Source organism: Dromaius novaehollandiae, chromosome 1 (assembly GCF_036370855.1).
Source record: "Dromaius novaehollandiae isolate bDroNov1 chromosome 1, bDroNov1.hap1, whole genome shotgun sequence".
In the NCBI taxonomy this organism is placed as follows: domain Eukaryota; kingdom Metazoa; phylum Chordata; class Aves; order Casuariiformes; family Dromaiidae; genus Dromaius; species Dromaius novaehollandiae.
In genome coordinates this window covers 111,945,688-111,962,973 of record NC_088098.1, presented here as the reverse complement: position 1 = coordinate 111,962,973, position 17,286 = coordinate 111,945,688, and the positions used below count along the sequence as shown (strand labels likewise).

The 17,286-nt window shown below is 36.1% G+C and overlaps 1 long non-coding RNA gene across 4 annotated transcripts in view; it reads left to right on the top strand.

The window, feature by feature from the left end:
* LOC135330365 (uncharacterized) overlaps positions 1 to 17,286 on the top strand; it is a 48,099-nt gene that overhangs the window by 10,806 nt on the left and 20,007 nt on the right. Inside the window, exons 1-5 of one of the 4 annotated variants that reach the window (XR_010392341.1) lie at positions 639 to 754; positions 2,765 to 2,815; positions 6,038 to 6,147; positions 10,295 to 10,443; positions 11,968 to 13,044. This is a non-coding gene — a long non-coding RNA (uncharacterized LOC135330365). Of the gene's footprint in view, positions 1 to 638; positions 755 to 2,764; positions 2,816 to 6,037; positions 6,148 to 10,294; positions 10,444 to 11,967; positions 13,045 to 17,286 lie in introns of those variants that run through there. The other 3 variants (XR_010392343.1, XR_010392339.1, XR_010392342.1) reach the window with 3 other exon arrangements.

The window sequence follows — 17,286 nt, the reverse complement described above, 5'->3', positions numbered from 1 at the left end:
TGTGGAGTTTCCATCCTTGGACAGCCTGCTGTAGCTGACCTTGCTCTGGGCAGGGGGTTGGACTAGAAGATCTCTAGAGGTACCTTCCATGCTCAAACAGTTCTGTGAATGTAACCTTTGCTCTCATAAGAACTAATCATCATTTCAGTTGATCAAGCTGGGGAAGTCAGAGAAGCTTGAGACACCTGGGAACTGACTAACTTCCTCAAGGGAGTGGGGGAAGATCCAGGTCCAGTCTCAATGGCAAGAGTATGCAGCAGTGCAACTGTACTGTGGATGTTCCTGCTATTCCAGTTTGTGCTAATGGAAAGTGAGGCCTAAAGCCTCTATAAGTCCTCCTTTCTGGACTTGATTTTTTAACTTCCAGTATAGTGATGGATTCAGCTCTCCCTTCTATTCTGTGCACTCCGTTCTCCTGATTCTGCTATAGCTATGCTTTAATCAGGGATTGGGAAAAGTCCCATGTCACTTTGCCGACCTGTAGTACACCAACATTACTAAATAACAAATAAAATAAACCACTCAGAGCCAGCAGCCAACTGTATTCATTAATTATTATTTTACTTTATCAATTGTTTTTAATATTTACTTAAAACAAATACATTGAATATTTATGTTTCCTTCTTCCTCCCAAAAGCTACCCTTTCCCAAAGAAGCAACCAAGAGAAGGACATTCACAGGTTGTTGGCTTTCTGAACATTATCAGTATTACAATTTGTCCCCAGGATTTCAGCAACAGCAGTACAGGGAATAGGTAAGCAGAAGGCTCTGATACCTATTTCAAACTACCGGTGCATTTACAAGCAGGCAAATTCCCTGGTAGTGATGAGCACTGTTAGATTTTGATAAAGTAAAACACATAATAAAGTTTGCCTACATCTTTTTTTGACAAATATTTTTTAAAAGTCTGCATTTGTCTCCCAAATTTTAAGTTGTGTAAAAAGTTCAAATGAGCAAAATGTGTGGCCTAGTTTGCTGTTTATGTGAGTTACAAAGTTGTTCATGTTTGACTTGATAGGTATACAGGAATGTAAGGACCACACATTCATTCACACATATATTTAAGACTCCATTCTACTTGGGTTTTTAGACAAGAAATTATACAAACTCTGCATTTCAAATGACTGAAGAAGTACCATTGCTGTATGACTATTTACTTAGTAGAGTAATAATGTAGGTAATATCATATTGTTTAATTATACTGGTCATTCTGCTCCCTTCATTTAGAACCATGATAGAGTTAAGTCACTGTAGACCAACCAGTGGATTGCAGGGGGACTACTGTTATCTTTTATAGAAACTAGCAGCTTTGACATCGTAATTTGATACACTGCTCTAAAGACAAACAAAAAAATTCCAGAAATGAGATAGTCTTAAAAAATTACTGATGAAACAAGGAAAGAAAAGGGAATGGCATGAATCTATCCTTCAGCCAAAAATAGAACCAAGAGACAAGAATGAAACATATGCAGTCCATTTTTGCTACAGTTTGTAGTTTTGTAGATGTGCATGATCTATTTTTTTCCTCTGGCTTACTACAGTATATGCTGTTCCATGTGAAAGCTGGACCCCACAGGATATAATATGTTGTCTCCTCTATCACATTTATAAATAATGAAAAATGACATGACAAGGATTATTAAGCAGCATAAAGCAAATAAAACAAAGGAAGTGGAAATAACAAGGTATTCTTCCTGAACAGTTATTTCTATGAATTATGATGGTATAGCTCAGTACATCTCTACTCAGTAACAGAGACTAATAATGTAATTTTTTGAGCCCTCACTCTTGCTAAATGGTTTCTTGGACAGAGCAAGAATGTCAAAATAACAACAGAAAATCCCTATATTGTTTCTTCTTAAACTGAAAACCTACTCTTTCTGTGATTTTCTGAAGTATTTATTTAATAAACTTGAACATGTGATATGCAAGTACACGAGATTGCTGCTTACAACATTCAGTTTATTTAAATAGTAGTCCAAATAAAGACAATCAAGAGGGAAATAGAATCTCCCCCAAAATGAAAGCTTTCACAAGAGTCTACTGTCAGAAAATCCTTTTTACCACCAGCTCCCTCACAAGCATGGAAAAAAAAATTTCATGCAAAAATGTTAAGGTAAATTTCTCATTTTTTTCATTTGCAACAAGAGTGGAAGAAATCTCCTGGAGTATTTAATCCAGTCCTCTGCTGAAGTACTCACTCTAAGTTAGCCATTCCTGGTTCTTTTAGGCAACTATGTCTCACTTAACATTTAGATTTCTGTATTCTGTACTTCACATGTGTGGGATCCATTGCCCAACTTTTCCCCTCCCTGTCCCTTCCCAGCCAACTGAAAGGTCACACTGACAATGCAGTTCTTCTTCCCAACTATATAAAACCAGACTGTCTAGAAATTCCTTCTAGTTGTGCTTGGATCAAGATTAGGTATAGTGAGTCAGAATGAGCACTTCAGAAATGGTAGTGAAGGTTTACCACCAATATAAAAACAAGGACACCACACATACTTGCCTTGATCCTTGCATTAGGAGGCAGTTTGAGGAGAGTGTTAGCAGAGAGAGCGTTAGAGAATGTGTCTGTATTAGCCTTACCTTAGGCTTAAGGAGGAGTTAGGCATATCTAGAAGGCTTGATAGGGTAAGCTTTGCTGGGTAGAGGCAGGCCGAATAGTTAAGAAGAGACCCAATGAACATCCAAACCCAGCAGAGAATTGCAGCAAACAGATCAGGAGCAAGATGCCACACGTGCATTTGTTTTGTCATCCTAGCAGGTGCAGACTGAGACTTGTAGAGGACTCCTGAGATGTGGATTGCTGTAGGTAAGAATCCATGCCCTGTTTTCAGCTCCGTGCTTCTTGGTGATTGCCAATCTGGTAACACGAGGGTGAACTTTGAAGTAAAATAAAGTGAGTTTATTTTAATAAAAATATGAAGATTGTATTATAACAGTAATTGTAGCAATAGTTATGCTTGGAGGTAGACAAAGAAAAGTTAAAGTATCCCTTCTCCTTAGCTCCCACTCTAGCTTGGTTTCAATGTTTTCCGCATTCTCTTCTGCTAGTGGAATAACAAGCCACCTATTTCTAAAGTCAATTCAAACATCACCCAGGCAATCAGAAGCAGTGTGTTAGATAAATTTTCTCCTTTTCTCTGCTGAGGAGGATACTGCTTTAAGATGAAATCTTTCATTGTAGCCTTTTTTCTTAGATGACTTTGCTGAATGGAAGTTCAGCCCTGGGTGTTCCTATAATCTCCAGTACTGGAAGTGATTTGATGGGGCATTATCTCTTGCCTCCTACACTGCAAAGTTACAATTGCAGTTTCAGTCACTTGCTACCATCAGAAAATTCACTTCTACCTTGAAACAACCAGGTAGGCTTACCAGTTAATTGACTGCAATTCCTTCTCAAACATTTGCATAAAATTTCAGGGGCCGAATATGGTTATGATCATCTGAAGTAGTGCTTCTTGCTATATCCCTGATCATTCAAAGCATACCGTTATAAACCAGTACATGTCATTTCATTATGTTATTGCTGCTAAAAGATGGATACCACTTTTCAAAGCATGTTGTCAGGGGTAGTAGAAGAGGTAAGCCAGCAAAAATAAAAGAGATCAGAATCATATGTTCACTTCACTGATCACCAGAACTGGACTCTATATTATACATAAAGTCAGACAGGTCCTGTCTTATGTAGTTATAATGAGTTCATTTGTTTATCCTGTCCAAAAATCTAAGCTAGCTGTCTAGTTATTCTTGATATGTCTACCTGATCAAAAAAAAAAAAAAAAAAAAAAAAAAAAAGCAAGCAGCCATGGTGTAAATTGTGTCCATGGAGTAATCTTGTGGAATGTGGCATCCTTATTTGAGGGATGCGACATGCAGAGGAGCTCTACACCAAAGGATCAGATCATTGTTAACTGAAATGGATGTGGTGCATAAGTTCAGATGTGTGCTGGCTTTTTTTTTTTTTTTTTTTTTTGCTTTGTTTTTTTCATGAAGTTAATGCTAGTAAGTTCTATAGTTCTAAGACTAAGATATTCCATCTCAGCAGAGAGTTCATAAAAATCTGTGATTTCACAGATTATTCATACGACTTAAGATGACAGAGTGACTATACACTCATTTTTCTCACTTAATGATGACATTTTTGACCCCAGTAGCTATTGTCAGAGCCTGTGAAATAGGCAATGATTTGCTAGAATATAATGAGCTGAGAGCAAGAAAGCTGCTTGCCTTTTCAATTGTCAGAATATTCAATCCCTTCAACACATCTTGTTATAGCCACAGTTTATGGACCAGTACTTATCAGGACAAGGAAGATCCCCTGTCCCCTTGATACTGTCACTTTCAATTACTACTGCTTTTTTCTGCTCTCTCTTCCATAAAATATTCAGAATATAGATATTTCAAATAAGGAAAAAACTTCTGAGCATCAGAAGCAATATAGCAAGAGATATTAGAATTCTATTGAATATAAATTGACGCAAATTAATTAGAAAAACTTTACAAACCCTTGCACACAAGCAAAGCCTTTGGGTTTGGGTTGCCCCATTTAAAAGGAGCAAAATGAATTGAATAGCTGTGGACTAAACATTAAATAGGCACATAAATCTCATGTGTCAAGCTAAGGTAAGTTCCCATAAGGTCTACGAAATCAGGACCAAGTACAGCTGCACAGTGTTCAGTACGTCAAAAACAGTGAATGCAATTGCAGCATAAAGGGAAAAAGAGGTTCTCCAGCTATTACTACATCAGTGATAGCAGCATGACCAAGACATGAAGTAATTTTTGTGTGTGTGTGTGTGTGTGTGTGTGTTCAGACTGGTATTTCATGTCCTAAACAATTCAAATACTGTCAATGAAATAAAACATAATGAGACTTGGTAAATCAGCAGAATTCTCTTTATTTAGGTCTGTAGCAGCAATAGTATCCTTGCTCTTTTAAGTAATTGATTTCAGTACAGGTCAGAAGCCAGCTATATTGCTTCCCAAGAAATAAATATTGTGATGTAAATAATGCTGTTGAGGATGTAAACAACAAAATTTTCAGTTTGACCAAGAGTCCTAATAGGCCCACAAGATCAATGAAAAATGCTGAAAGATGCCTCATTTCTACTTTACTAGTTAAAAAAAAAAAAAAAAAAAAGAACAGAACAGGCAAAACAAAATCTAGAATGCATCTAGAAATTCTCTTATAAAATAATTTATTTTTAAACTGATTTATTGTTTTCAATCAGTATTTGTAAACATAGTGCCTTATTTAATTTGGTTTGTATTTATTTTTTTCTTGGACAAAATAATTTTGAATTTGTAGTTCATATTGATTTTATTTCATCATGTTGGTACTTTATTCCTTCAAACTAAAAAAGTATTTTTGCAGCTAAATCCAAATTAGAACAATCTCATTAGATGAACAAGCAAAAATATACAACCTTTGTTCCTTATATATTAAAATCTCGTAACATTAGAATAAACATTCCAACAGTCTACCTATCAAATCTGTAAAATATTGATGGAATATAATCTATTGTAAGTTTATGTATCTAGACACATGTATATATTGCATATATGTGTATCTAGTTAATGTTTATAAGTATACTCACAAAACACCATTATTAAGAGAACACTAAAGTTTTGCTATTAGATAAACTGAAGAAGACATATACACTTATGTATTGCAGTTTTATTAAAAGTGGTAGCATATTTATCTGCTTTTATTCATATAACACTGCATGGCCTGTTGTGCGCACAAAACTTGTAGAGTTTCACAGCTTTTGCTGGGATAGGTTTAGCTTACTCCTGAAATGGAAAAAGAGTAAATTCTACAAGACAGTGTCATATACCAAGATAATACATGTCTTTACTTACAGGTTGGATAGAGGCTTTTAGCTGTAAGTTGAAGACATTTACAAGTATCTGCTATGCAGTACAGCCTATGTATGATCTTACATGCACCATCTTCCATTGTATGTGATGATATGTTCTATATCATAACTTATTTTTCTTTTCTTTTGTGGTTATTTAAATTATATTTCAGGAGAAAGAATGCATAAGAATGAACAGCACATGGTTCCAGTCTTAAGAGGAAGTTACCATGGTATTTTATTCAAGAAATCTTTTGTAAGCAGCAGGGGGACAGAAGGACAGGTGAGACAACCCTGCTGGGATACTCGGGCTCTGTAACCTCCACATAAGAAGACACTTCACTCGTATTTATAAAGTCATGTCCTACTGAGAGGGGATTAGATTTACCACAGGGCACGTACAGAATAATTAAAAAGGGAAGTTAGGAAGGAAGGAGGGAAGGAGGGCTCAGACAAAGCTAATCAAGGCACAAAAGAAGACCCAAAACACCTGCTCTACAAAGGTGAACAGAAAGAGTCTTTGGTACCTGAGAAAGGTTTTAGCCAGAACTTTTACATGAGAGATTGAGAAGGCCAGTACCTGCCTCCCTGTTGCATGAAAAATGTACTGCATGTTGTAGGACTACCCATCTGGGAGGATTTTTGCTGGATGGGATTCCTTTTTACATATGTGACTATGAAAGCTCATGATTTGTGCTTGCATCTTTGAATTGCATCATTACATGAATTGACCTAGTGATTTCAATTGCTTATTTTACCTGTTGAAGGGGAAAGGGTGGGGAAAGAAATTTAATATAAACTGTAAATGTAAAATACAAATAGAAAATATATAAATGCAAAATGTTATATATTTGATATAAATTTATGTATTATATACACATATAAAATATGTAAATGTAAATACAAAAACAGGCTTATGTTATCTCAATACAATTGTTTAGAAAGAGATGATTTTTCACTTAATTCTACTTGCTTCCTCTTTAACTTTTTTTTACATGTTCTGCAACAATTTATAGAGTGTGATATGGCTTATTTTATGTATTTGATGATATATTTCAAATATCAAATATCAAGTAGAAGCCCTCTGAAAGCATGCTAGGATGAAACAGAGTCAGTTACCATTTTTTTATATCAACATTATAGGCAACCATAATCCTAATAAACAAACTAGGGCCAAGTTAAAAATAATGGTATGTGGTTAAACACATAATATGTTTGACTGGACTGACTTTTTTTTTAATCAAAACCCTTCTAACTAGAAATAGAACAGACTTTTTTTCAACTCAGCTGTCTTCTTGAATCTCGACTTCCCTTTTCTGTACAAGATTATCACTTGCATTTTGGTCACTTAGCATCCACCAAAGCTATTTCACAAGAAAATCATGGAGCTGATATGACTTTTTTCCAGTCCAAAGAGGCATTTAGAAGCATGGTGGAGGAAGGAGAGAATTATCTAAAACTATGATTGGGACAAAGACTATTTATATATTTTAGTTTTAGCACTCAAAAATGAATGTGGCTGACTATACAGATCATCTTATGTAGCAGTTTGTATGCACTTCAGGTGATCCGAGACACAAATCTACTGCTAATAGTTAACTGTAGTATACAGGGGGTCACTTTTTCCTCCCATCTTTAGAAAAACAGTTGTTCATTTAAAGGGAATTAAAAAACTGAGAATTATGTGTCTTCAAGGCTAGGATGCTTGAAACTTGTTTTGTAATCAATGTAGAACACAACTGGCCTTTTGCAAGAAAACATCAGCTTGATGATAATTAACATGTTACACTTGTGCTTTTTTAGCATGCACAGAGATTCAGCACTTCACCAAAAAGAAATCCATGTACTCTTTCTCTAATCAATGCCTCTTTTGAAGGCATTAATTTACGTAATTTATCAGTTGGAAATTGCAGAGAAATATTATTAGGGAATTATAGAATTAATCCTTTGAAAATGTTGTTTTTATGTTCTTAGTCTGATTTATAATTAAACCACCTACAAGTATGTAGAAGTAATACAAAATGTCAGGTTTAGACCACGTAAGTGAAATTATTTAGGAAGAAAAGCCCTGTGTCCTTTTCAGAAAAGGTGGCAAGCTGCGTAGACTCTGGTGTGGTTTTACAAAAGAGTGGAAAACTATTTTATATCCATAAAAATCTATTTACATATAGATGTGTGTGTATGTGTATACATACATATGTATTCACAGAAGAAAATAGAAGAATATTAATGAATTATAGAAAAAAGTCTAAATTTGTGATTTTGAAAACTGAAAATTTTCAGTTGTGAGAAAGGTTATCCAAAAATTTATTCTTTTGGAAAGTACCATAATATACCTACATTTATAAGCAATTTAAGATGAAATTTAGAGAAGCACCTCAAGAAGAAATTTATAAAATGATGTGCAGAAATATTTACTTTAAATATAATGAAATATTTCAAATTATTTCACAGCTTCAAGTAATTTTTAATTTTTAATTAATTGTTTACCAAAAAACTTATTTTCCTTTGAAGTAGTTTTGGGTTTGGCAAAATAATATATTTTTTTAGCAGTAACAACTAATTGAATGAAAAACATCCTGATTATCCTCAGTTTTGCTCCTTATGATGTTGAACATCAGAGCAATACTAATAAAGCACTGTTAAATTCTATTAACACCAATTTAAGCTGGGATGCTATTAGCAGATTTGGTAGCATACACTGATTATTTAATAGTACATGATGTTCTAAGAAGTCTGCAGCATACAAGCACAATATGCAATATTTTTAACATGTGTGTGTGGGTGGCTAAGCAGTCTTAAAAATTTGAATTACTTCTATGCTGTGGTCTTTATATTTAATGCCCTTGAAAGTTCTCAAGTTTCTCATTAATTTTTCTCAATCATTTTTAAAATATTTTTTCTGCAGAGAGAGTATATACGCTGTCAATGACTTGTGTCTCTTTTTGTCCTTACTGATGCCAGTGACTCACCGTGGTCAGTCACTGTGTCAAACCAATCATGCAATATTGATCTTGCAGATATTGTATTATAGAGCAGAATGATATTACATTTTGATATTTGAAACACAACTTACAACTTAAGTTATCTGAAAAATGTAAATTAAGTATTGTGTTTTAGCGAGAAGGTACATTCTAAGCTGTCGTAGTAAAACCCTGAGCTTTGAAAAGAAAAAAAGCAGCAACACAATCAAAATTATACCACTTTAACTAATTGATCCAGTGACAAATTCAGAGCTCAGATAAAATTTCTATGAATTATTGTATGACCTTTATGGGAAGGAACATTCAAATAATTTAGGAAGAAAATTAGCCTGTTAGCTAGTTTTAGCTATCTAAATTAGCTTACTTAGAGGCAGTTAGGGTTCCACTGTAACAATGCCGTAATTTCCTGGTATTTGTCATCTTCAAAGTTGTATGATGTATTTTGGATTACAGATGAAAGGATGGATATATTTTCTTTTCTTAATCACTAAAAACTTTTGTACAGCATGTTGAAACTGCTGCTTTGGAAAGAGGGAAAAGGTAGGCAAGATAATTAGGGCCAGAAAGAAGGAGTAAGAAGTAAGGCAACTCTAGAGCAAGTGCCTTTTTTCTGAGCACTGAAGCAGTGAGTTTGCATTTCTAATTCCTGAATCAAAGCTATTTGTTTGTTTTACTTTAAGCAATCATTAAATAAAATACAAGAAACCAAAAACAAACAAAACCCAAATTCTTAAAGGGACATTTAATTTCCTCTGTGTATCTAGCTAAGGCAGTCTAACTTCTCAATTCTGCAATACACTCAGTTCAGCAAGACTCAAACATCACGGGGGGAGTCTTGCATGCTGCAAGATTAGACATTAATTCCAGAAACAATGCAACAAATGTTTGATGAAGGCCTCACTCACCAGGGATGGGTTTTGAGAGGAAGACAGAGATGATAACAGTTATGGTGAAAGCCAAATCTTTTTCCGTTCACCTAAAATGATTTTTTTCAGACAGGTTAAGATGTCACAATATTATACTGCTTACTTTTTAATCTATTTCAGTTGGATTTTAAAGATTTATACTGAAAAAGAATGGGAACATGGTAATATTACATGGGATTAGATACTAGAATAGAAAATACTATGGATCTTTATTGCTGAATACTAGGGCAGGCTAGGTATCTATCTAGATTTCTTATGTTCAGTTATTTACTAAACTATTGTGTTAAAAATAGCAAGAAGCAAAGTATGTAGTCAAAAGCATATGTCAGAATCCTTTAGCTATGAATTCACGGTAGTGATGTGTGTAGTCTGTTGTTTCCTGTATTTTTAGTGAGTGAGTAAGAGATGAGACGTTGATTAATCAAAGTATGCTTCTCTTCCTTTCATGTTGTCATTCTGATTAATTATTAATTATCCAGCCCTTTCCTGCTTTCATTACTTCCTTCTTGTATACTGTCAGATTTGGACAACTTTTGGACGAGATGACTTGTATCCTCAGACCACGTTCTGATGCTTTCTTAAGCACACGAGCCCACAACATTATGCACGGCAAGGTGTCAAAAGACTTTGCTTATGAGAACAGACAATTGGATTAAATGTGTGTTAAATGTATGTACATTATTGTATATTTAATGTTCAAACCAATGAACTTTAGCTGATAAACAGCAGCATACAAGCAAATGCTAAAAGAGATAATGCTAAGAATTGTAAGGGAAAGCAAAATATCTATCACTTATTTTGTTAATAACAGATACTTGTAATAAAAATAGTATGCTGCCACCATCCAAACAAATGAGAACTTTCTGAAGATTTTTCATGCATAGTTAGCTACAGAGCAGAATGTTAGAAATATTTTAATAACTATTTAAATTCTATCACACTTATGATAATGTATAATGTTTAGTCAAGGAGAATTGAATAGTTCTTTAAATACGAAGCATAATTATGACTTTCAGCCTTACTCCGAGAAAGGGATAATGATTAGTGAAGTCAGGCAGTTTGTTAAAATCATGCAATTAGTTTGGCTATGCTATATCTCATTTTAAAACCTCAGGTGAATGAAAATAAATTCTAATAATATCGTGTGGATAGGTTCATATACAGATAGGTTTATAGCATCCGTCACAACAAATGAATGGCAAACCTAAACATTTGTATGTACAGTAACTTTTTTACTGACAAAGTAAATTCATAACAGTACAAAGCACAGTACAAACTGCAAAAAGAGAAACCCACAGTTATTTTGTGTTAGGTATCTGTTTTTAAAATGACAAAATATCAAACACCACAAATATGAACTTGACTTATACATCAATGCCAGATTATCAGTTACCTGCAGTAGGCTTCGGGTGAAGTAATTTTCAGACATCTGGCTTAAGGAACAAATACAACTGTCAATAGAACTATTTAAAAGTAGGAGAATGTGTTCTAAGGTATAAATGAAAATTAACAAAAATTTCTTAAAAGCCAATGCACAACAGGAAAAAGTAATAGAACAGAAACTCAGACTCATTGAGGGAAGACAGTTTTTGGTAGCTTTTGATCAGTCATTTTGTGTTGCTGTAAAGTGATAAACAGATATAAACCTCATTGAGTGACTAAGAAGAAATCCTATGAAATTTGAAGTGCTGTCAATAGAAATAATTTGTAAATATGCACACTTTGTGAAAGAAACAATAGGAAAAAGCTTGCTTTTAAGTAGAAGATCTGTGGATGCCAGTTGTTCAAGAAATTCAAAAGAAAGGTAGTTTCAAAGCAGAGTCAGTTTGTTTGAACCTTTCAATGACAAGTATTGCAGTTAGCATTTGTAAAAAACAGACCTTTGCAAATAACCAGCAGCTATATTGGAATACTGAATTTATTCTGGTCAAAATTCTAAGTTCTGTTCCCCCAAACAAATCCAACATCTATTTTCTTTATTTTCATTTTAAAAAATCCAAAAAATTTTGAACACAAGCCTAGATAGATGATAGATTTTAGTGTATCCTGAATTAAGTGTTTTATTCAGTGATTTTTCAGTAGAAAAATCGTAAGAGATAGTAGTAAGTAATACCTAGTTTTTATAGAGATTTTTCACTAACACATCTTAACACACTTTATAAGCAGCAATTTTTTTTCTCTTCCTCTTTTCAGACAGGAAGAACTGAAATAGCATGATGGAGTGACCTACTCAAATCAGGTAGAAAACTTTGATAAAGTCTGAAACTGAAGCCATACCCCTGACTCTTTGTCCAGGCTCAATCTATTGTAATATGAGAAACCAGGAAAAGCTACATCTCTTCTGAAACTGTGCACATGTGAAAGAGCTCTTGAAGTCTTGATAAAAGGACGTTAGTGGCAACAGTGGCCTGTGTATGCTATGCTGGCCGTGATTTAAACTTACACAGTGGGAGGAAGAGTGGGCCACTGTGGACATGACTTGAGGAAATCTAGGGGGAAGCTTGGAAAAATAATTTCTGATGTATGTCTGAAAATCTGCTTAGCTGAGAATTTTTTCCCTACTCAGGTGCAAATTAAGGAGACTTTTTTCATCTTAATAGGAAAGAAAATAGATAGGAACATTTTCTAGATGCAAACTCAGAGGATTTGGTTGCAGTGTATGATCACACAATTTAACCTGCTTAGTTAGATGCACAAGGCTATCTGTGTTGTCTACAAAGAACTCATTAAGGTCTATCAGTCAAAGTTATGTATTTTAAAAGCTCTCCAAAAAGTACATTACTTAGTCAATTACTATAATTGCTTTTATTATCTTTATTTAAAAATATGTCTAAATTGTGTTTATACATGCTAATTCAAAATATTTGTAAATATATACACTAATCAGCTTTGCTTGACAGAGTGTAACGGTTCCTCTAAAAGCATTTCACCCTGGTGTGTCATGCTCATACATATCAAGGACAATTTTCTTTAAAATTAGGTTGTTTTAAGTCCCTCTGTCTCATGAGAGTTCATCCATTAATAGAAGTATTCATAAAACATAATAGCAGAAGGAAATGCTTTGTTGGCCTGCCTTTTGAGAAAATTCCTACAAGTTTATTAAAAAAAGAAGTGTTGCACTAAACCTATCAAGAGTTAATTGTAAATGACATTTTTGTATGTTTTACTCTACAAGTTTCCTTGCCATGCATTGTCAAAGAAATGTAATTAGGTAAAAATGTAATGCTAAAAATCAAGTTAGCCTTTAGTTAAGAATCAGTGACACACAAAAGGTGCTTGGTTAGTTAATACTTCAGAAGTTGAAATTTAATTAATATAACATAGTTCAAAATGTTCATCCATGTCTGAATTTTGCAAAAATGAAACTGATGAACAGAATTTTGGGAAAGTAAAAAGAAACGAAGGAGCGGGGTGGCTCAGAGGATAAAACACCAGCTTTCATCTCTTCTTTGATTCTATGTTCAATCATCCACTGAAGAAACAGTCTAGATCACAAATCCACACTTAATTTATCAGAATGGGCATGATCCCTACCTCTGCTCTCTTAAAGTTTATGACCAATCTATCATGGGGTCTTAATAGCCCGCTGATGAGAGAAAAAGTTTCGACAGGTCAGCACTGCAGTCACTGTACAGTAAGAAAGATCCGTCATCTACAGATAGAAATATTGTCACCTTTACACCTCCCCAGTACCTATGGCTTTGAACAATTTTCAGGTGAGCACATTCGCAACTTTGGCTCACATATAAACTGTGTCTTGTAGAGCTCTCCGTAACATTCTGCCCCTTATTCATCCCTGCTTCAGAGAAAAGGGTCTGAAATCTGAATCATAAACACCTAAATATTGCCGCTCTTCCCCATGATACTACAAATAATATCTATGCTTTCAGTTTCCACATAATTAAAAGAGATAATCATTAGCACCCTCATCTGATAGTCTAACTAGTCTCTTGTGTCTTTCACCTGGATGGGACCAAAGCCTTCCTTTCACATCACTGAAATAACAACATAGTTCAAGAAATCACACTTGAAGAGAAACAAAATACTCATTTTGGTACACAAATTTTAAGCATGTTTTGACTACCCCTGTTTACTGGTAGATACACACAACGTCAGGACATATTATCCACACTATTTTCTGCATAGACCACAGGTGAGTTTTAGCCCAGTAAATATGATTTTTGCTGTTGCTAGCAGAAGGCAGGAGGCTCTGGGGTGCCATGCCCATGCAGGGTCTCCAGCAGTGGCTGGGCTTGCCGTGTCCTGAGCTGGGCTGGGCTGGGCTGAGCAGGCGCCTTGTGGCCAAGTGCCCATTGCCCAGGCTGCCTGAGCTGCAGCTCAGTGAGTGCCGCTGGGGAAGGGTCTGACAGCCCCAGGCAGTCCCTGCCCTGCAAACAGCCGCCGGGGCTGGGGCTGCGGGGCATCTTCACCCCTTTGCTGGCAGCGGGGGGAAGGGAGCAGGCTGGGGTAGGAAAACATTTTAAAAAGAGCCTCCCAAAGGCCGCAAGCCAGAGAAGAAAGAAATCCCACCATCAACACCATACTCCTCCTGGTGAAAAACTCAAGATACTGAGAACTCATTGCAAACACCCCCAGTCTTCTTGAGGAAGATTGAAACTGTCAACCTTGTGACCCAGCTGGACCTTAGAAGAGTGAGCATAACACTAGAGAAAAGGGATAGATACTAGAAATTTCTTTTTTGGATAATAATTTTAATATCTTATTAATGAGGCATTTTAATTAGATAATTTGGACTATTAGAGCATTAAAACATTAACTGGACTAATAATATACTCCTAGATCTATGTATATGGGGTGTTCCCTTTTGCCTATAATGAGATTTTGGGTGTAACAGAGCATCCCCATTGAGATCCTGCAAAAATGCTGAAAAGCAGAATTTCACTGACTGAGCAGAATTAGCAGCTAAGACTAGCTCTTGTCTCTGCATCACTTTTGTTTCTTGATACCAGAAGCTTATCATAGCAAAAAGAGGCACAGTTAGTGGATGAAAACGAAATAGACAATCTGTACTGTCTGTTTCTCTCTGTCTCTCTTGGGATTGTTTGTCCTCAAGGCTATGAATACCCTCTCACAAGAAATTACTGTCAGGATTGGTGCTATGATAGTAATGGTACTATTTTCATGGTCACTACAGTCAAGGTTATCCGTATTACTGCATCCCCAGCCAGTTCTTTCTTCTTAGGGAACAGCAGATCCAGCTGTGCATCACCCCTGGTTGGCCCATCCAATATAGGTATCAAGAATTTACTCCTGACAGCCTCCACTAACCTCCTGCTTTGTTTGCGTCCCATCCTGTTGCCTTTACAGCAGATGTCAGGGAGGTTAAAGCCCCCCCACCAAGTCTTTAATCCAGAGACATCCTGGAGGTGTTTGAGGATTACTTCATCCATTTCCTCACCCTGGTCAATGTAATACACACTCGCCTCGTTGTCACACTTATCTGCCTCTCCTGACCCAGGACTGAATGTCCTTTCCAATGTCCTTCTTTACCGATCCAGTTTTTTCTTCCTGTCCTCTGTCTGTTAAACCCTTTTGAACCACTCATGTCCTCCTCTGCCTCCTTCTTGTTGTTGTTCTTGACCAAACCTCCTCTCATCTGGATGGCAACATTGGGCATCTTCTGCATCCCAGAAGATTCAGTATATTGTCTCCTATAAAAATGACATTACTCATAAGCTTGTCCCATGAAAAGGTCAAAGGATTCTCCACTGGTGGGATAACTTGATAGAAACACAGTGAAGTTGCCAACCTGAAGACTGCCACTAGATGCATTCAGAAATCAGTGCAAAGTGAAGCCCTCCCACCCCTCCAAATGGTGACCTTCACTAAGACCCAAACCAACAAAACAGAAGCAATGAGGCAGATGCACTCATACTGTGAAAAGTTTGAGGAGCTCTTTAGGTGTGAATATACTGCCAAGCATGAGTCCATATCCTGGCTTGATAACTGTACTGCAGCAGAGTCCAGAGGAGAGCATGGCCTCCAGAGCCATCCAAGAACTTTGTACAAGAGAAATCGCCTCTGCAAGGCAACATTTTTATCACTGAACATCTCCTTAACATGCTCCCTGTTACAGCTGGCATCTGTTGCCTACAGTGCCTCTACCTGTGATACAAACCAGGGTAAATGCTGTTTTTTATAAGTATTTTTGCAGAATGGATGAGAGTGAGTGGAACTTCAGGTGGAACAAGGGCATTGGTCTAGTGTCTGCAAAGGGGGGATGAATATTGTTACTGTGACTAGCAGATTCCCTGTGCCTTTAAATGAAAATTCCCATGGGGACCATGTGCAGATTCCTTCTGCAGAGATACCTTCTGCAGAGCAGCCAGGTCCCATAGACCCTGCTTTTGCCCTGTGTAAATGCTTAGCTCAGGCCTAGTGACTGAACAAGCCACGAAAGACTGCAACTTGCTCTTGTTAAGAGGGAAAGCAAGATGCATAAGTACATATTAGGCTTTTGTCCAACAACTTTGTAGTCCTATATAGATTCAGTCCTATTGCACTGCACTGGTTAGTGAAGTAGAGATGGTCTTTGTTTACCTACTCACACAGTCCTGCAGCCCGCAAAACTGTGAGGACTTGACACCTGATCGTTCCTCTTAAATGCCCTTTTGCAGAAGGTACTGTGAAGGTTCAAATAATAACTACATTTACGGAAAAGACATTACATCCTAATGTATTTTTTGAATTGTGCAATTATATGTATTTTTGTCAAGTGTATGCTTGAAAAGGGTTCTGCTATTGCTAATTTTGTCCGGGAAATGTTTACGGTTTCATAAGCAAACAGTGTAGCCAAAGGTTTCATTAAGTGCCATCATTTAGTACATTTGTGTTTGGATAATCTACAGATAAGTGGAATAAAATGTGGAAAGATAGAGGATAATTAAATTTGTATTGAGAAAAGCAAAATGAAAATGCACATATTAAGAAGCGGGCCTTTTCTTCTGAAAGTGAGGTGGGAATTTAGAAACTGTAACATACTACTCTGCTTATTGTTGCAATAGCTCCATTTAAAATTGGACTCTGTAAGAGATATGCTTAATTATTTGTAAAGATCCAATTTCCCAGAAAAATGCTGGATATATATCCCTGAAGACTTCATCTTCTGCTTAGTCTGAAAACTAGGTTCAGCATAAAGAAAATCAGTACAAATTTCTCATCCCAGTTATGTGGCTGGTTCAGAGGCATGTTTCTGAAGGGAGATAGAATAGGTCTATCTTTCTGCCCATTCACTACCTGGAGACTCTGTGGATATTGTCTGCTGGCCTGCTAATTAGGCTCAGTTGAGGCTATGGTTTTATCGGTATAGCTTCTGGCAATTGGATCGAGGTCACAAAACTTATTTCATGTAGTTCTTGAACTCTGAATTAAAGGTGTACGTGTGCAAAAGTCATTTGTAACTTGTTATTTGGCCAAAGTTGCACTAAGTCAGTACAGTGTGAAGATGATTTAAAGCTGCTGCCTATGTGCTAAGCATTCTATTACTGGTGT